Raw genomic sequence first — 21,714 nt, forward strand, 5'->3', positions numbered from 1 at the left:
TCAAGGGTGCATGCAGTCAGCCCCCTGGCTCTGGAGTTTGAGGTGTCACTAATGTTCTGTGCACTCTGCTAACCCACACGTTTGTTTTCAGGGAGGGCTCAGAGGCCATGCTGAGAATGAACATGCCCGCTAACTCTCATCTTCTCTTCTTACAGCTCTTCATCATTTTGATCATGTCCTTCCCCCGTAGACGAGAGCATTGTAGACAGAGAGATGATACCTCTTACCTGCTGGGGAACCGCTTTGGCATTATTATGTGAGTTGAGTCAACCCCTAAAGCTTGGGGTACCCTGTGGTTGAAGCCAATGTCAATTATGAGATCAGATAGCTACCAGGACCTCTCCTCCACCTCTACCCCACTGTGCACAGCCCTGCCCCTCCGTGCCCCAACCCAACCAAAGCTCTGAGAGTTCAGAATTGGTTTCCAAGCCATTGCAGCTATCAGCACCCAGGGCTGCTCAAATATGCTTAAATCATCTCACAGAGACACAGCCTACTATGGAAAAGACCTTCCCACACTTGAGACTATGGCTACCTCAGGAGGCAGGAGGGAGAGAGCTCCCTGTGAATGGAAACAGCAAAGCTTCTTGTTAGGATGGCACCATGGGTCATGCACCAGGAGAGCTTTCAGAGCTTTTCTAGCTCTGCCATTTTGAGTCTCTGCAGCTCATATCACATTCTTCCTTGAGTTCTGATTGTTCGTATCTCTGTTTCATCACTTGTTATAATCACCTTCATCATCATGCAGTTAACATTTATTGCACACCATCTGTGACCCAAGAACTGAACGATTTGCTTTGCCTACATTATTCTGACAAATCCTCTTGCCAATCTAGCATGGTAGAAGTTGTTATCCTCATGCAATGAATGAGGAAACTCAAGCTTAGAGAGGTTAAGTGACCTACCCACAGCCACACAGCTAACAAGTGACAAGACCTTTAGCCCAGATCAGCCTTATATTCTTTTGAATCCCCCCAGCGTTATAACCTGAGCAGGCTCAAGTTGTGGACATGCTGAGGTCTCAGCCAAGGGCTCCGGAGAAGAGAGAGAAAGCACAGATGTCAGAACTGAGGCAAGGGGTGACCTGAGCTGCAGGTGAGAGATTCATTCTGGATACCACCCATTGCAGCAGTCCACACTTTCCAAGCTGCCAGGTCTGAGACCCATTGGTTGAGGCATAGAAAGAGACTGAAGCTGGTAGATAAAGACCTTCAGTTCTGCCCTAGACATTTAGCATGTAGGGGCTGGCACAGGACTTTATAAAGTAGGAGGTCCATAGCAGTTACATTCAACTACTTTGAATTACATGGATAATGACACAATTGACGTGCTCCCTGGCTACTTTCCCACCTAAACCCCTGCTTGTCTGATAATTTTGGCCCACTATCTTCTCCGAGCAATAACCCCTCAAGTGTGTGGCACTCTGCAGGTGATAAAGCAGTTCATCATTTGCTGTCCAAAATGATGTGATAGGGGCAGAGTAGGGGATTCTGTCTCTGTTTTAAAGGTGAGGAAACTGAGTCTCACATAGCTCTTAAGTACTACAGATGGGATCTTGATTAGAATTCAATTCAATTCGACAAAATGCATGTCCACAAACCTGCACTAAGCGCCTACTCTTTCCAAGGTTCAGTGCTAGGTCCCCACCCCTAGGGGGTTTATAGTTTACTAAACAAGTGGAGAGCTACGGTTATAGGGAAGCAGAGATTCTAAGTCAGAGAGGAAATAATATGACAGAGATAGACCCTGTCTCAAAAGGGTCTGGTGTGGTGGCGCCCACCTGTAGTCCCAGGTACTTGGGAGGCTAAGGTGGGAGGATCGCTTGAGCTCAGGAGGTTGAGGCTGCAGTGAGCCAAAATTACACCATTCTACTCTAGCCTGGGTGACAGAGGTATGCTCAACAGGGACATGAACTTAATGCTGAGAGGACACGGATGGGGTAGCCTCACTGGCAGTGGGTGAACAGGGAGGCTTCCTGGAAGATGTGCTCCTTCTGCTGAGCCTTAAATGTGAAGGTGAGTGGGCCAATGGGACTCCCTGCCTGCAGTGCCTGGCTCTCCCTTCCCTCCTGAGTTTTCATTAAGGCCCACTTTAAATGGCCCTTTTCATTCATTCAAAGGGACTTTTTTCTTCTCCCAAATGCAACTGCTTCCTCTGACCTATACAAAGCTGTCTTGGTTAGAAGAAACAGATATTCACTCAAGCTTGTTTACATTAAAGGAAGAGAAAGGATTTTTTTTTTTTTTTTCTGAGATGGGGTCCAGCTCTGTCACCCAGGCTGGAGTATAAGGATATAATTTCGGCTCACTGCAGCCTCAACCTCTTGGGCTCAGGCCATCCTCCAAGCTTAGCCTTCCGAGTACCTGGGACTACAGGTGGGCACCACAACACCCAGGTAATTTTTGTATGTTTTGTAGAAACAGGGTTTCTTGTTGTTTCATGTTGCCCAGTCTGGTCTCAAGCTCCTGGGTTCAAGCAACTCGCCTATCTTGGCCTCCCAAAGTGCTGGGATTACAGATGTGAGCCACCGCACCTGGTGAGAAAGGATTTTTTTTTTTTTTTTTTTTTTTACAAAGTTAGAGGTCTAACATAAACCAACAGAACAGGCCTCATGGGAACTGGATCTCTTGAGATGGGAATCTGTGGGAGATTGATTTTTTCTCTCTCTTTCTGCCCGTCTGTGTTACTGGTGCCTCCTCAGCACCATTCTACCGTTTTCCTCTCTGACTTAGAATCTCTGCTTCCCTATAACCTCGGCTCTCCTCTGGCACTGACTCTGATCCCAACTTTTTATGACTTTCCAGACAAGTACTTTAACAGCTAACTTGTTCATGTCCTTAGGGTCACAGATGCAAAATATAAGATCAGACATCTGATCAGCCCATCCAAAGACAGGCCCATAGTCCAGTCAACTGTGGCTAGGAAGGCATGAATATGTAGGGGACACAAAATTATATCTCTACCCTCTTAAGTTTTTCAGCTGGGCCTGATAATTAAACTGACATAAGACAATAGGAGAAAAGTATACACATTTATTTGATATAAGTTTTAGGTGACACAGGAGCCCTTATACTGAAGTGAAGACCCAAATATACAGTTAGAGTTGAATACGTACACATTGAATTGGACAAAGAATAGTTAAGTTGTGAAAAATAACTAAGTTGTGCAGGGAGACTAGAAGACAAGAGTTATTTAAATAAAGTCTGTACCAAATTCTCTTGGCCTCAACTTCGTGTCCCTGATGATAAGAATGTTACTTTCTTTCTGTATAGGGAGAGCATTTTTTACATAGAAATTTCATCTCCTGTTTTTAAGAAATAGCATGAAGGTCAGAGTGATCTTCTTGTACCTGCTGTTTTTTGAATGTCTTTAACTCAAAATAGTCGATATGCCAGAGTGGCATATTTTAGGGTGCCTATTGTTTACTTCTTCAAGCACAGATATAGCAAATAATACCTAGACCCTCATCAGGTATATTGGAAGGAAGAATTCTCATAGAATGTGGCTGAATGAGGGCAGGCTTCCCCATATCTGTCTTACACATACACCTGGTTTTGGTCCTTGAGTCATTCTGTCTGTGTCTCTTGTAGATGAAACTCATCCCAGTTTGCTGTCAAGGCTTCTGGTGTCCTTGCTTGTATCTCCTGCTCATCCTGGAGCTCTTCCAGAGCAAGAGTTTTGTCCTCCTTACTTCAGTACACTGAATTCATGCTTACCCCTAGGCCTGGCACAGACAGCCCCACAAAATGGCAATTGCAATGAGCAGCTGACTATTCAATAATCCCTCCTCAGGGTGGGATCACTACTTTGGCGATGATCTGTGGGAATGTCTCAGAGCCACCTTCTGGCCTCACAAACTGTTTCTGTTGTTTGCAGGCCTCTGGACTTCGTGGGCACTTTCAGTAACCGATGGTCCTATGGAATCACCTTTGGGGCCACAGCTAATAAGGTCATGTTTTGCTCTCAGAAGGCTACCAGCCCCTGCAGATCCTGCAGTGGGCCCAAGGTACTGGGGATGCCTCATACCTGCTGGAAACTGCATCATTAAAATTCTTGCTCTCAGAGACCATATGGCCCACGCTCTCTGGGATCGGGGAGAAACTCTGTGAATGGTCATGTTCTTGCCAGCCTGTTGCTTGCACAAGGTCAACACCTAGCCCACAAATCTTCAAAGCTTCTTTGTGGGGCTTTCCCCAGTTACATTCAGAGGTCCTTTAGATATGATGTATCAAGTCTTAGGAAATAGGTTCTTCCTCACCTACCTGCCAAAAGCTCTCCTGTGTCATAGCCATGGCTGCCTTCTTGATATTGATGAGCCCTATTCCTCCTGAAAGAACAATGCTTATGTTTTTGGCCATTAGTCTGAGGCGTCATCTTTCCCCATGTCTCATGCTCCATCTGAAGGAGTGTAACTCTAAGCTACAAGTTCACTTTTCCATGACACAATCATTCTCAAACCTCTCTGTCCAGGACAGTTCCCTCTCATGGGCTCCAAGCCTATATGATCAAATGCCCACTAACAGGTCATTAGTCTTTAAGAAAATGCAAATTAAAACCAAAGTAATGTATCATTACACATCTCTTAGAAGTACACAGTTTGAGAAGTTTTGGCAAATGTTTACGTCAATGAAACTATCGCCACAATCAGGATAAGGAATCCCAGAGATTTCCTTGTTCCCCTTTGTAATCTCCCCTTTCCTCCCCTCTTCTGTCACGTGCCCACTAATCTACTTAGTTTGCATTTTCCAGAATTTTGTACAAATGGAATCAAACAGAATGTACTTTTTTGTTGATCTGGCTTCTTTCAGTCAGCATAGCTATTTTGAGATTCATACACATGTAACATGTGTTAGTAGTTTATCCTTTTTTCTTGTTGAGTAGTATTCCACTATATAAATTGACTACAATTTGTTTATCCATTCACTTCTTGAGTAACGTCTGATTTATTTCCACTTTTGGCCATTGCAAATAAAACTGCTGTGAACTTTTGTGCACAAGTCTTTTCATGTACCCATGGTTCAATTTTCCTTGAGTAAATACCTATGAGTAGAATGGTTGGATTACACAGACCATATAGTAGATCATATTTTTAAAGGCTGGATTACATAGATCATATAGTAGATCATACTTTTAAAGAAACTGTCAAACTGCTTTCCAAAGTGATTGTACCACTTTAGATTATCCCCATCGGTATGAGAGTTCCAGTTTCTCCAACACTGGTACAGTCAATTTTAAATTTTAGTTTCTAAATGTAAAAAATTTAATTTTTAAAATTAAATTCATTTTTTTAATTTAATTTTTTAAATTTTAAATTTTCTAAGAAGTGTATAGTGGTTTCTTATTGTGGTTTTAATTTGCATTTTTATAGTGACTAATGCTGTTGAGCATATTTTTATGTGCTTATTTGCTATTCCTATACCTCCTTTGATGAAGCTTCTGTTCAAATCATTTGCCTATTTTCAAAAATTGGTTTTTTAGCTTTCTTTTTAGTGAGTTTTGAGAGTTTTAAAAATCTATTTTGGATATGAGACCATTATCATACACATATATGAATTGCAAATATTTTCTCCCAATCTGTGGCTCGGATTTTCATCCTCCTAACAAACTCTTTTGAAGAGTTGACATTACTTTTGATGAAATCCAATTGACTCATTTATTTTCTTTTATGGATCAGGCTTATGGTGTCATATAAGAAATATTTTCCTAAGATAAGGTCATGTAGATATTCTCCTATATTTTTTTTCCAGAGTTTTATACCCTCAAATTTTGCTTTGAGGTCTACAATACATTTTGAGCTAATTTTTTTTGCATATAGTATATAGTAGGAGGTGTGGATTAAAGTTCTTTTTGCCTTTGGATTGCCATATAAAAAATATTCCAGCACTATTTGCTACAAAAGCCTGTCCTTTGTCCACTGATATGCCTTTGCACCTTTGTTGAAAAGCAATTGGTCACATATGTATGGGTGTATTCTTAGACTCTCTATTTTCTCCTGTTGGTCTGTTTGTCTATCTTTGCACCAATACCATACTGTCTTCATTATTATAGATTTATAATAAGTCTTGAAATCAGGTGGTATTAGTCCTTCAGATACATTTTTATTTCAAAGTTATTTTTGCAATTCTAGATTCTTTGCATTTCTACATGAATTTTAGAATAAATTTGTCAATTTATATAAATAATGCTGAAATTGGGATTACATCATTTGTACATTTTTAGATCCATTTTGGGAAAATTGTTATTTTAACAATAGTGAGTCTTCTGACCCATAAACACAATATATATCTCCTTTTATTTAGAGTTCATTACTTTCTCTCAGCAATGTTTTGTAGTTTTCAGTGAATAGATCTTTCACCTCTTCTGTCAGATTTATATCTGTTTTATATTTTTTAATGTTCATTGCTAATATATAGAAATACAATTGATTTTTGTATGTTGATCTTATATCCTACAACCTTGCTAAACTCACTCAGTAGTTCCAGTAGCTTTTTCTGTAGATTGTATAGTATTTTGTACATACTACATCATATTATCTGTGAATAAAGGCAGTGGTTTTATTTCTTCTTTTCCAACATGGAGGTCTTTTATTTTATTTTTATTGTTATTGTTTTTCCCAATTGCAGAGGGTGAAATTTCCAGTAAAATGCTCAGTACAAGTGATCAGACCAAGCATCCTTCTCTTGTTCCTCATATTAGTGAGAAAGCTTGTTTTTTAAAAAACACTGATTTTGAACAATTATAATACTATGTGTCTAATTTTCTTGATATTTCTCATGCTTGGAGTTTGTTGATTTCTGCATTTTGATTTTTCCTCAAATTTAGAAAAATTTTGGGCATGGTAATGTGGCTCACAGCTATAATCCTAGCACTTTTGGAGGCTGAGGCAGGAGGATTCTTGAGCTCAGGATTTTGGGACCAGCCTGGGCAACTTAGTGAGACCCCATCTCTACAAAAATAAAAATAAAATTAGTTGGGCATGGTGGCACATGCCTGTATTCCCCGCTACTTGGAAAGCTGAGGCAGGAGAAGCACCTGAGCCTGGGTTGTCAAAGCTGCAGTGAGCCATGATTGTGCCACTGCATTCTAGCCTGGGCTAGCCTGGGCTACAGAGCAAGACCCTCTCTAACAAAAAAAAAAAAAAAAAAAAAAAGACCAGTCTCAGTGTCTCAGTGGCTCACATCTGTAATCCCAGCACTTTGGGAGGCTGAGGTGGGTGGATCACTTGATGTAAGGAGTTCAAGACCAGCCTGGCCCACATGGTGAAATGCCGTCTCTACTAAAAATACAAAAATTTAGCCAGCTGTGGTGGCATGCACCTGTAGTTCCAGCTTCTTGGGAGGCTGAGGCAGGAGAATCACTTGAACCCAGGAGGCAGAGGTTGCAGTGAGCCCAGAGTGCACCACTGCACTCCAGCGTGGGTGACAGAGTGAGACTCTGTCTCAGTGAAAAAAAAGAAGGAAGGAAGGAGAAAGAAAAAAGAGAGAGAGAGAAAGAAAGAAGAAATTTTGGCCATTATTTCTTTAAATATTTTTTCTCTCTTTTCCCTCCTTGAGGACTACAATTTTAGGGTATTGGAGTTGTTGCATAGTTAATTGATGCTCTGTTCCTTTAAAAAAATTGTATTGTAGTAAAATATATGTAACATAAATTTTTCATTTCAATCATTTTAAAATATACAACCCAGTGGCATTAATTACATTCACAATTTTGTGCAACCATTACAAATATCTATTTTCAAAACTTTTCATCACTCCAAACATTATTAAGCAATAACTCCTCCTCTTTCCTCCTCTCCTCAGACCCTGGTGTCGTAGTCCAGTCTCATGCTGCTATAAAGAAATACCTGAGACTGGGTAATTTGTAAAGGAAAGAGGTTTAATTGACTCACAGTTCCGCAGGGCTGGGGAAGCCTCAGGAAACTTACAATCATGGCAGAAGGGGAAGCAAACAGCAAACATGTCCTTCTTCACATGGTGGCAGGAGAGAGAATGAGAGCCGAGCAACGGGGGAAGCCCTTTATAAAACCATCAGATCTCGTGAGAACTTACGCACTATCATGAGAATAGTATGGGGGAAAATCACCCTCCCATGATTCAATTACCTTCCACTGGGTCCCTCCACCACACATGGGGACTATGGGAGCTACAATTCAAGATGAGATTCACCCTGATAAGCTCTAATATACTTTCCATCTCTGTGAATTTGCCTCTTCAAGACATTTCTTTTAAACAGATTCAAACAATATTTGTACTTTTGTGTCTGGCTTTCTTTCACTTAGCATAATATTTTCAAGAATCATTCATGTTGTAGCATGGATCAGAACCTCATTCCTTTTTATGGCTGATACTGCATTATATTATGGCTGGTAATCCATTTATCTGTTGATGAGCACTTGAGTTGTTTTAATCTTTTGGCTATTGTTAATAACGTTGTAGTGAACATTGGTACACAGGTATCTGTGTCCCCATTTTAAATTCTTTTGGTTATATACCTGACAGTGGAATTGCTGGGTCACTTGCTAAGTCAAATCTATGCTTACCTTTTTGAGGAATTGGCACACTGCTTTTCACAGTGGCTGTACCATTTTATATTTTTACTAGCAATGTGCAAGTGTTCCAATCTCACCACATCCTAGCCAACTCTTACTGTTCTCTCTCTTTCTCTCTCTGTGTGTGTATGTGTGTGTTGATTATAACCATCCTAATAGGTGTGCAGTAGCATCTCATTGTTGTCTTGATTTCGTTTCCCTAGTGACTAGTGATGCTGAGCATCTTTTTATGTGCTTATTGGTCCTTTGTATATCTTGTCTGGGGACTTGTCTATTCAAGTCCTGGCCATCTTTTTACTGAGTTGTTTATCTTTTTGATGTTGAGTTGTAGTTCTTTATATATTCTATATGTTAAATCCTTATGTGATATATGATTTGCAAATGCTTTTTTATTCTGTAGGTTTTCTTTTCACTTTCTTGATAATGTCCTTTAATACATAAAAGTTTTAAATTTTGAGGAAGTCCAAATTTTGCTTGTGCTTTTGATGTCATGAAGTTTTTCAGTCTGACTGGTGAGAACAGGCACTATCCTGGCACTGTGTGACTTGCAGACATGTTTACCTCTAATCTTTTCAAGTGGTTTTTTCCTACACAACCGTGCTGGTCAGCACTCAGCTGAAGACTCAGGGGAACCCTCTACAGATCTGTGTCTCCCAGAACTCTCTCTTTGTGCAGCTCCCTCCTCTCCAGTACTACCTCCTGCAAATTCTAGCTGTCTTTGTCTTCCCAGAGTCTCAGTTCTTTCTCCTCAACTCAGGGAAACTGCAGGGCTCTGCCTGGGTTTCCCCTGCCTGTACTACATTCTGCATTAAGGTAGGGAAATTGTGGGGCTCACCTTGTTTATTTCCTGTCCTTCAGTGATGATTTTCCTCTGCTGCCTGAAGTCCAGTGTCTTGAAAGCAGTTGTTTTATATATTTTGTCTGGTTTTTGTTTCAGGTGGAAGTGTAAATATAGTGTGTACTTTATTTTCAGGTGCTCTTGATATATTCAGGATATCAATTTTCTGTTTGTTTTACTTTGGTCTTCATTTCTGAAATGATTTTTTTCTTGTATTTATAATTTTTTTCTTGAGTTATCTAACCTGTCATCAAATCTTTCTTTTCTTTGATCACTTCCTTTTATAGTTTTTCAAATTCTGATTTATAGATTATTTGTTCATAGATGCTATCATTTTCTTATTTTTTTTAGCTTATATTGAAATATTAGATTACAGCTTCCATCTGTCTTACAGGCCTCTTTCTGGAGTGGTTTTGTGATCTGTAGTGATATTTTTCTGCTTCTTATCCTTTTTTTAAATAATAACTTTGAATTTTTTTTTTTTGAGATGGAGTCTCACTGTTGCCCAGGCTGGGGCGCAGTGGCATGATCGCAGCTCACTGCAACCTCTGCCTCCCAGGTTCAAGCGACTTTCCTGCTTCAGTCCCCCAATAGCTGGGACTACAGGCACCCATCTGTGCCTCATTTTTAGTGAAATAAGTTTTCTTATAAATTCAAGAAGGAAGGCTGGGTCAGACATTATTTCTTGCTTTGTGGCTTTAGAGTTCCCTTTTTTGTTTTCACAATGTGACTATATCTCTGTTTCTTCTATCTATCTATCTATCTATCTATCTATCTATCTATCTATCTCATTATCATTATTATTTATCATCTACCTAACATCTATCATCCATCCATCTACTATCATCTATCTACTATATACCTATGTATCTATCTATCCATCCATCTATCTCCTCATATTTTCTGAGTCTGCCTCTCTTTTCCACCCTTGTCCAGACACATTATTTCCTAGCTACTCCTCATTTTGGATTCTACTGCTAGCAATTTATGCTCAGTAAAGGGCTTTGTCCTAGGAGGAGCCTTAGGTTATTAGTATAGGAATTTCCTGGGGCTTAGACAACTCCAGCATCTTCAGATCCTACTAAGGTCTGCTTACACTCACCTATGAATTGTGGCCTTCAGCTGCATTTTCTCATTAATATCTGCTGCAAATTTTTGAGTTCTTCAGCTCTTGGGCCTTCAGACCCAAGAGCCTTTCTTCTGCTTCCTCTTACTCAGACATTGACATCAAATGGGTCTTGTCACCTAGATTTGTTGCAGTTGTTGTCTGTGAGTCTTTAGTTTTGTCTTTCTAGCTGCTCTGTTTCTGTGGGGGGAATTCAGGGAGATTAGAATGTTTTGCTGCTGCAACTGCTATCCTCACCACAATTATTGTTTTTGTATTGATCTTTCCCACCAGCCCTCCAGCACTCACACTCACACATGTACCGACCAGCCAATTATCTCCCATCCTTTGATGTCCTTCCTTCCCTACTTCTCTCCATTGTAGTCTCCTGCTTATGTTGCATTGCCTCCAGGAAGCCTTCCCTGATACCCCAAGTGAGGTCAGTGGCTTCATCTTTTGTGTCCTCGCAGCAGGCTGAATGTCCCTGTCTTACAGGTCATTTCATGCCACTGACTTTCCCACCTGTCTCCCCTGTTGGACTGTCAGCATCTCAAAGCGAGAACCTTGTCCATTCCTCCTGTTCTGAGTGCCTGGCCCAGGACTCAGCTCAGAGTAGACACTTTGAAAAGTATCTAATCATGATGCATGATTATATTATACTGGATGCTGTTAGTCCATCTCAGAGCTAGTTAGTGGCAGGATTAACATGACTGTTCCCTTATATGTAAAGTGCGCTGTAGTTGACAAGCAGCTTTGCACATACCATAGCCCCTCTCTCTAAGTCTGGTGCACTTGCAGTCACTATTTTTGCTCGTTCATTTGTCTGTTTGTTTATGTAGTCTGTCTCCATCCATCACACTGTGAGCTTACCAAGTACAGGGGCCAAGTCTCCTTCATGTCAATAGTAAGCCCAGTGCCTGGCGCCAAACAGGGACCAGGAAGGGCCTGTTGTATGAACGAATGAAAGCCATTCCTGCATTCCTGCTGGTCCTAAGCTGGGGCTGTTCCATTCTTTTCACTGGGTCCTGAGGTCCCTGACTGGAAGTCAGCATGAGGTACCACAGCTTCCCTGGGACTCCCCCGAACCCAGTGGTAAGAGAAGCTCACAGCGTCTCTGGCCCTGTCTCCCCAGCCTTTGAGCTTCTGATTGGAGGCATTGAAGTCGGCCTGTCCCACTTCCCCTTCTTTGCCTGCCTCTCGTCGGAGTTCCAGCTGGTCAGCTCCATCCTGGGCTTCTGCTACTCTGATCTGGTAAGACGGTCTCTGCCTGCCCCCACTCCCCCAACTCCTTGTGTGTGACTGAACTCTGGGCGCAGGGCTGGAGGTGATCTGGGAGCTCCCCTTGGAGGATACCTTTGCCCAGAACTGAGGCCCAGGGAGGGCAGGAGTGACTTGTCCAAGGTCCCATTGTGGGGACTGCATTGGAGGCTTCAGAAGGCCAGGCTGGCATTCTATCTGCTTCACACAAGGCTGCTTGTGATTAGAATGTTACTAGAAGTCAGGGATTTTGGATAACTCCTTTCTTTTTTTTTCAAATAAATCATAATTTTATTTTATTTATTTATACTTCAATAGCTTTTGGGGTACAAGTGGTTTTTGATTACAAGGATGAATTGTATCATGGTGAAGTCTGAGATTTTAGCACACCCGTCAGCCTAGTAGTGGACACTGTACCTGATCTGTGGCTTTTTATCCTTCTCCCTGCTCCCACCCTTCCCCCTTCTGAGTCTCCAGCGTCCATGATACCACTCTGTGTGCCTTTGTGCACCCACAGCTCAGCTCCTACTTAGAAGTAAGAATATGGCATTTTGTTTTCCATTCCTGAGGAAATCTCATTTCTGTAAACTGCTGGGGGCCCCACTGGAAGACTCAGGAGCCCTTTTCAAGGCGTTGCATCCATGCTGCCGTGGCTTCTCTCGGGAGCCTTGGAGAAAGTTCCCATGCCTTAGCTGTGCATTCAGGGCCATCACAGTCTGGCCTCTCCTTTTCCCTCCATCCCCCAACAATGTCTAGCATATACCTCCAGCCATACAAGACTCCCACATTCCTTCATCCATCCACTTACTCATTCAACAACCATTGCCTCCCTACTACAAGCCAGGAAATACACTAGAGAACAAGACAGACTTGCGTGGACCAGGTGTTCTGGCCTCTTTGTCTGTATGTCCCCATTCCCTGTGTGGGTCATGTCTAGAGATAAGTATACACTCCTGCTTCGAGGACAATCACTCCCACCAGATGAAAGCTTCTTGATCTTCATGTTGAGCTCTGTGCCCTCAGTGCCAGGCACCAGACTTAGCACAGAGCTGGCACCAGAGAACAGTTGTTGACTGAAAACCCCTCCAACAATTCTACTCTCGAGCTGCAGAGACTCATTTCCTTGTTCCCAACTCCTTTGCTGGGCTCTTTCCCCCATGCAGCATTTTCTGTGAGGCTGGGATTCTCCCACTTAGTCAGAGATGATGGGCAGGGGCCTCCCAAGCAACTGATACACCAATGGCTGCAATCATAAAGTTTGTAAGTGATCTGCTTCATAGAAATTTAAACGGAGGGTATCCAGGGTTAGATGTGGCATAATATCATCTCATCAGCCTCTGACAGACGTTTGCCCAGGAGAGAACAGGGTGGTGGGAATTGCTCAGCACCTTGGGCACCATGGGAGCATGACCCAAGCTGGAACAGAACCAGGAATGCCTGTGGGGGGTGTGGTGGGGTAAAGCATCAAGGCTCATGACTTCTGAGCAGAGTCTACAAACAGGTCACATAGAGGCGGGAAGATCCTCAGCCATGGAGTCAGGAGACCTAAGTCTGCCCATGCCCATGTGTGACTTGGATAAATCCCTTGCCAACCCTGGACTTCCAGCTCCCACCTGAATGATGAGGGGAGGGAGGATGAGCTCTCTAAAGGCCTCCTGCTCTGCCATCACGGATTCCAAGACTATGTCCTCCGTGAGGGCAGGTGAATGAATGAATTTAGTGTGCGCCTACTTTGGCACAAGCAGGGTGACTGACTGGGGAGAGATGTCCATGGAGGCCCGGGAATCAGCCCTCCCAAGGGGGACAGGTAGGTGTGGGTGGGTGGGATCTGAGCCATTTTCACAGGGGCTGCTCCTGGGGCTGTGCTGAGAGGGAACCCCAAGGCCCCAAACTCTGTTTCTATTCCTGCAGGCTTGCTGTCACTGTTATTCAAGTTTCACAGTGTCCCCACGGGCAGGTAAGTCTCTATTGGCCTTTTTTGGGGTTTTCAGTCCTATCACCATGGTCAACTTGCTGTGTGATCTTGAACAAGCCTCTGTCACTTCTGGGGCTCCACTTCTTCATTTGCATAAAAAGGTAGTTGTTGTTGTTCGTGATGCTTCCATTTGTAGGGTACCCCATGTTCATCAAGGTGTGCATTCATAGACCGGTGTTTTCTCATTTACTCCTCGGAAGTAAAGCTTCTGTTCCATTGGCCTGTGTGTCTGTTTTTGTACCAGGGCCATGATGCTTTGGTCACTGTAGCCTTGTAGATGGTTTAAGTCGGGTAGTGTGATGCCATCAGCTTCATTCTTTTTGCGTAGGATTGCTTTGGCTGTCTTCCACATAGCTAGTCAATCACAAGTTGTGCTAGTGTTCTGCCGTTTCTCAAACCTGTCTCTCTTCTCAATTCTTACTATCACCCTGGTTTTCAGACCATCAACATCTCTCACCTAAGCTGTGTAGTAGCCTCCTAACTGATCCCTGACACTTCAGTGTTGCCCCTCTGCCCTCAGCACTGAAACACAGACTACCTAAAACAAAATTATCCTGAGACTTCCCTTCTTAAAATCCTTTTTTGACTCTCTATTTCCTGTTAAATAATGTCTATACTTCTTAATGTAATGGACAGGCATCTCCTGTTCCTCTCTGCTCTACCTTTGTTACTGTAGTAATAGGTAAATGTTTATAATTTCCCCTGAAGTCCCTCTGCTATTCAGTGCTTCCATGTATTTGTTCATTATGGTCTTTTTCTCTGAAACTCCCTCACCACTTTTCCTCCTGGTTAATTATTTACTGTCCTTTAAGCCTAAGCTCAAGCATCATCTTTTTTCAGAAAACCTACTTTGAAGTTCCAGCGTGGACTAATGGCCCCTTTAATGCTCCCCATAGTCATCGTGTTGATCTCTATCTTTTCACTTTAAACATGCTTTTAAACCTACTTCCTGAGTATAAAGTTTGTTATAATTTTAATATTTGTATTTTTCTATGTCTTGTACTTCTCTTTATGGTTTCTGTTGACTCCTGCTTATGGTAGTTTGACCCTTCAACTCTTTGTTAAATTTTATAAATCGCCCATATTTGTCTAAACTTTAACTTTGGGTTTACTGAGAGACCGAAATTGAGATGATTTGCTTGGTTTCTGCTTGGCTGTGGAAGCAGGACCAATCAGGAACCATTCTAGTTAGATTTATTGGTTTGAGTTTTCTTGGACTATGAGTATGGTGTAAATTCAAATTCCAGCATAAAAGTAAAGCTGGTTAGAAAACATTAGGGAAGACTATTAAAATTATTAATGTTTTACAACCCACCGCCTGCAGAGACTGATTTGCTTATTGGTTCACTTGTCATATCCTTCCAGCTTTATCTTTTCCACTAAATATATAGCCCATTTTGGTGCCTGGATTTATGTGGAGGTCTCAGATTCAGTTTCCTACTTTGTCAGGTTAAAATCCTATTAGTTAACCAGAAAAATTCTAGATTCCCAGGAATGTGTCAAAGCACTTCAGTGTCCCTTATTGACATCTCATTCCCTGATGTCCCCTATTGCCATCTCATTCTCAGCTTTTTAAAAAAGAAAGCATTTTTATTTTCCTGTTGATTGCCCCAATTCCTATTTACTACCTCAGGCAGCCACAAAGCTCTAGCCTAACAAAGCTCTAGGTTTTTGGTTTTGGCACACTTCCAGGGCATCTCTGGCTTCTGTGTTGACTGATGACTTTAGTTTCACCTCTAGATTGTGTGCGTGCGTGCGTGTGTGTGTGTGTAATCATTTTGTTCTTCCTTTACATTTCTGTGAGTTCAGAAATGTATTTAAAAGTGTATTTGGGGTCGGGCGCAGTAGCTCACACCTGTGATCCCAGCACCTTGGGAGGCTGATGTGGGAGGATCACCTGAGTTCAGGAGTTTGAGACCTGCCTGGCCAACATGGCAAAACCCCATCTCTACTAAAAATACAAAAGTTAGCTGGGCATGGTGGCATGGACCTATAATCCCAGCTACTAGGGAGACTGAAGCAGGAGAATTGCTTGAACTTGGGAGGCAGAGGTTGCAGTGAGCCGAGACCGCACCATTGCACTCCAGCCTGGGCAACAGAGCGAGACTCTATCTCAAAAAAAAAAGTGTGTTTGGAAGTGATGTCAGTAAAAATGGCAAGCTAGGAACCTTCTAAAATTCCTGTCTTCATAAAAGCAACTCAGAAAAATAGAAGCAACTGTTTCAGAACTCTGGAAAATATCCAAAGGTTTGCTGTAATCTTGGAGCATTTATTCAAGAGCATAGGCTGAATTTTGGTTAGAATAGTGAGATTTGTAATGTTCTTATTTGTTCTATGCTCATCACATCCTCCCAGCTACATGGTAGCCTTGAAAACAAACATCCTACAATCTTGCTGAAAAACAAGCTCCTGGGAGCCATAGAAAGAAACAAAAGGGGGTTGGAACTCATTCCTTTTTTTCCCTCTCCCTCCCACTGTCAGACAGCATGGGCTGTACCGTGCATTCCTTCCTCTGGAGAAATGACGGTAGGTTTCCACATCTGTGTAGCATCTCCTGCTCTGGAGATCACCCTGAGCCCTTGCATCTCCCACCAGGTAAGCCAAGCCCAGTCCAGGCCTGGCTGTGAGCCTGGGCCTGGCACTCAATTTTCCTGAGTCATTATTTACACAACAGAAATAATGAAAGTGTCTACCATGAAGGGATGCTATGAGGACTAAATGAGCTGTATACATAAAAGGCCTGGCCCAGAATGAGCACTCAGAGATGGTGGATGTAGTTTTTTGTGCGAATAAAATGTTCAGACAGGTTCCGCAAGCTTCATCTGCGTAAAGTTTTAACATGATCTCTGGATGCTTGTCAGATAATTGTCTAGATTAATCACTTGAAAAGCATTACATACACACACACACACACACACACACTGTTTTCTGATCTGCTTTTTTCAACAAAACAAAATACTGGAACAAAATTTCATGTTTCAATTCTTCATCTAGATCATAATTGTAAATAGCTAATTGTGTGGTGATACGCAGTGATATGTAATCAATCCCCTATTCTGAAACATTGAGGTGGTTTTCCACTTGTCATTGTTTGAAAAACTTCATGCCAAATGTATTTGTGATATTATTCCCCTTATGATATTATTCCCCTTATAATATTATTCCCTTGCCAGGTTTTCTAGAATACATATCTAGAAATGGAATTACTGATTTGAAGAATATGCATGTTTTTAAGGTTTTGATTTTTGTTATCACTAGAACTTTGCTAAAATAATTTTACTGAGAAAGTGAGGTGGTACATTTATGTATAAGGATCATGTTTTTTATTTTTTAAAAATTGCAACAAAATACACCGAAGAGTGCAGTTCAGTGGCATTAGGCATTTATATTGCTCTGTTACTGTTACCACCACCCATCCTCACACTCTTTTCATCTTGCAAAGCTGAGACTTCTTATTTTTAACCTCTAAGTTTTATAAAATTAAACAGATTAAATAATATTTAGGGTTGGTGTGAGTGTGGAGAAGTGGGTCCCCTCATTTACTGGTAAGTTGATGTAATTTTGTTGACCAAAAAATTGGGAATATTTATGCTTTGTAAAAAAGTGCATACTGTTTGCCTCAATGAATCCACTTACAGTCTACAAAAGTAGTCACACAAGCATGGATATTATATTCACATATTCAAAGATTTTTCTATAGCATAATTTATAATATAAAAACCTGAAAAGAATCTATAAGTTTATCAATAATGAGATTTTAAATTATGGTTACATGTGATGGTTAAGCAGAATGAGTTGTATCTGTGTGTATAGTTGTATCTGTGTGTAATGAAAAGGTGTGCAGGATAACTGTAAGTACAAAAAAACAAACTTCAGAACAATGTTTATAGTATGATCCTATTAAAAAACCAAAATAATAATACATTATTTGGCAAAACTCTCCTTCATAAATAAGGGAGGGATAAAGACTTCTTCACACAAACAGAGGGAGGAAGTCCATTAACACTAGACTTGCCTTACAAGAAATACTAAATGGAGTTCTTCAATCTGAAAATGAAAGGCTGCTAATTAATCATATGAAAACGTATGAAAGTATAAAATTCACTGGTAAAGGTACATATATAGTCAAAAGTATTAAGAATAACTTTACAATAACTCATTAAGTGATACACAACATAAAAGATTTTGTAAAGTGTGATATCAAAAACAGAATGTGTATGTGTGTGTGCAGAGCTTTTATACAGGATCAAAGTTAAGTTGTTACTAGCTTAAAATGGGCTAGTATAACTATAAGATGTTTTAATATGCCTCATAGCAATCATGAAGCAAAAACTTAGCAGATACACTAAGATGAAGAGAAAGGAATCAAAGCATACCACAACTGAAAATCCTCAAATCACAAATAAAGACAGCAAGAGAGGAAAAAAATAGTAAAAGAGCTGCAAAGCAACCAGAAAACAATGAACAAAATGACAATAATCAATCCTTCTCTATCAATAATTACTTTAAATGTAAATGAACTAAATTTGCTGATCAAAAGACACAGGGTGGCTTTATGGATTTAAAAAATACAAAGACAAGGCCAGGCCTGGTGGCTCACACCTGTAATCCCAGCACTTTGGGAGGCAGATGTGGGTGGACTGCTTGAGGCTGGGAGTTCGAGACCAGCCCGGCCAACATGGCAAAACCCCGTCTCTACTAAAAATACAAAAATTAGCTGGGTGTGGTGGCAAATGCCTGTGGTTGCAGCTACTAGGGAGGCTGAGGCAGGAGAATTGCTTGAACCTGGGAGGCAGAGTTGCAGTGAGTCGAGATTGCACCACTGCACTCTAGTCTGGGAGACAGAGTGAGACTGAGTCTCAAAAAAAAAAAAAGAAAAGAAAAGAAAAAACAAGACCCAACTATATGTTGCTACAGGGGACTCACTTCACCTTTAAAGCTACACAAAGACTGAAAGTGAAGGGATGAGAAAAGATATTCCATGCAAATGGAAAGCAAAGAGCACAGGAGTAGTTATACTAGACAAACTAGGCTTTCAGTCAAAAATTAACAGGACAAAGATGGTTATTATATAACGATAGAGGAGTCAATTCATAAAGAGGATAGAACAGTTGTAAATAATATGCACCCAACATTGGGTACACTTAAATATATAAGGCAAATATTCACAGATCTAAAGGGAGGAATAGACAGCAATACAATACTAGCAAGAGACTTTTAATACTCCACTTTCAACAATGGATAGATCATTCAGACAGGAAAACAGTAAGAAAACATTAGACTTGAACCAAACTTTAGACCAAATGGACTTAACAGACATAAATAGAACATTCCATCCAATAACAACAGAATGCACATCTTCTCAAGCACACATGGAACATTCTCCAGGACAGAGCAAATGTTGGGCCACAAAGCAAATCTTAATAAATTTGAGAAGATATAGATCACATCAAGTTTCTTTTTGGACCACAATGGTATGAAACTGGAAATCAATAACAGGAGAAAAATGGGAAAGTTCACAGATACATGGAAATTAAACAACATGCTTCTAAGCAATCAATGGGTAAAGGAAGAATTCAAAGGGAAAATGAAACATTTTGAGACAAAGAAAAATGGAAACAAAACATATTATGGGCTGCAGCAAAAGCAGTTCTAAGAGGGAAACTTATAGCAAGAAAAGCCTGCATTAAAAAAGAAGACGCCAGGCATGGTGGCTCACACCTGTAATCCTAGCACTTTGGGAGGCCAAGGTGGGTGGATCACTAAAGCCCAAGAGTTTGAGACCAGCCTGGGCAACATAGGGGATCCCTATCTCCACACACACGCAAAAATAATAAAACATAAAATTAGCTGCGTGTTATGGTACGAGCCTGTCATCCTAGTTACTCGGGAGGCTGAGGTGGGAGGATCACTTGAGCCTGGGAGGTCAGGGCTGCAGTAAGCCGAGATTGTGTGTCTGCACTCCGGCCTGGGCAGCAGAGCGAGATCCTGTCTCAAAAAAAAAAAGGGGGGGGGGATTTGGACTTGACAGTTCTGTGGTAAACAAAAGAAGTGAGGTGATGGATAGGTTAATTAGCTTGATTTAATCATCCCATATTTGGGGAGATATATATATATATATATACACACACACACATCACATTGTACCGCATAAATGTTTATGATTTGTCAATCAAAAATAAAGAAAAGCAATGTTGAAAGAGCATTGAGAGAAAAGTTAGGCATTCAAAATGCAATATTTCTCTGAACTGTAGTTTTCTTATTTGTATAAAACACAACAAAACAAAAAATCATGTTGCATATCCTAAGTAGACATAATTTTTATTTGTCAGTCATACTTGAATGAAGCTGGGAAGGTGCGGAGCTGGGTTGGCGCTGCCTGAGGAGGAAGAGCCGTGGCGGGATTGGTCTAGGAGGAGGCCTAGGCCCGGCCTGCGGTGGTGGGTCTTGCCGTCCGGGGCTGCTTCCCGCCCTCTCCTCTGCTCCAGCTTCGCCCACTTCCCCTTGCCAGCGGGCGAGGCACGGAGGAGACCTGCCGGAGCCACGGAGGATGAGGTGGCCCGCGGTGCCAAGAAGATGGACGAGATGGTGCAGAAGAACACGGCCGGAGCACTGGGTTTGTTAACCGCGCTTCAGAATATTCTGGAATTACTGCGGTCCACAGGAACTGGAATGTTACTTAATGTTAGTCTCAAGCAGAGTACAGATGAAGAAGTTACATCTTTAGCAAAGTCTTTCGTCAAATCCTGGAAAAAGTTACCAGATGAGCCGTCAGCTGAGAAAGACCCCAACGAAAAGCGAATAGAACCTGCAATGACATCGCAGAAGAGCAAAAGGAAGTAGCTCCAGCGGCAATGTAAGCGGCAGACAGGATAAGACAAATGCTTGAGATATTTGTTTCATCTGTTCCTCGGCACGAAGCGCTTCTGATTCTGCGCAGATGAAGTACAGGGAGATGCTTCCTGCAGCTCTTCAAACAGGAGATGACTGCATCGAAATGGGAGCTGATGAGGAAGAATTAGGATCTCGAATTGAGGAAGCTATAGATCCAGAAAGAGGGAACACAGGCATGAAGTACAAAAATAGAGTCCAAAGTAAGATATCAAATCTTACAGATGCAAAGAATCCAAATTTAAGGAAAAATGCACCGTGTGGGAATATTCCTCCTGACTGACTTGCTAGAATGACGGCAGAAGAAATGGCTAGCGATGAGCTCAGAGACGCACAAAAACTTGACGAAAGAAGCCGTCAGAGAGCATCAGATGGCCAAGACAGGTGGAACCCAGCCTGATTCGCTCACATGTGGCAAATGTAAAAAGCAGAATTGCACTTCCACGCAGGTACAAGCCTGCAGTGCTGGTGAACCAATGACAACGTTTGTTGACTGTAATGAATGTGGAAATCAACAGAAGTTCTGTTGAGATGGAAACATTGGCAAAATATCTGGACCACTAAGAAAACGGATTTTGTAATTAGCTTAAACCTAGGACAAGCAACTAGTTCTCCTGCAAATCAGATTTTGAGAGCAACATATATCCCGCGGGTTAGGCTTTGTTTTTGACCCAGCATCCCTTCCTGCAGTGTCTTCTGTAGTTCCCGGTCAGTAGGGAGACCACAGCATAATTGTATGGGATCTGTTTTAAAACTCTTTTTCATTTTTATAAATAAGTCGATATTAAACTTTTATAAATTAAACTTCTTGCAATTTATTTGTTTTCTTTCTTGAAGGAAAATATACCTTACCTTTTTTTTGTTTTTTTTTTTTGAGACAGAGTCTCACTCTGTCACCAGGCTGGAGTGCAGTGGCGCAGCTCACTGCAACCTCCACCTTCCAGGTTCAAGCTATTCTCCTTCCTCAGCCTCCCGAGTAGCTGGGACTACAGGTGCACACCACCACACCCAGCTAATTTTTGTATTTTTAGTAGAGACAGGGTTTTACCATGTTGGCCAGGATGGTCTCGATCTCTTGATCTTGTGATCCACCTGCCTTG

General features: G+C 41.6%; 1 pseudogene; it reads left to right on the forward strand.

The window, feature by feature from the left end:
* The first annotated feature begins 220 nt into the window (after positions 1–220).
* On the forward strand, positions 221–21,195 carry LOC129044423 (transcription elongation factor A protein 1-like; annotated as a pseudogene).
* The last annotated feature ends 519 nt before the right edge of the window (positions 21,196–21,714 follow it).

The sequence above is a fragment of the Pongo pygmaeus genome, chromosome 13 (genome assembly GCF_028885625.2).
Source record: "Pongo pygmaeus isolate AG05252 chromosome 13, NHGRI_mPonPyg2-v2.0_pri, whole genome shotgun sequence".
Classification (NCBI taxonomy): Eukaryota; Metazoa; Chordata; class Mammalia; order Primates; family Hominidae; genus Pongo; species Pongo pygmaeus.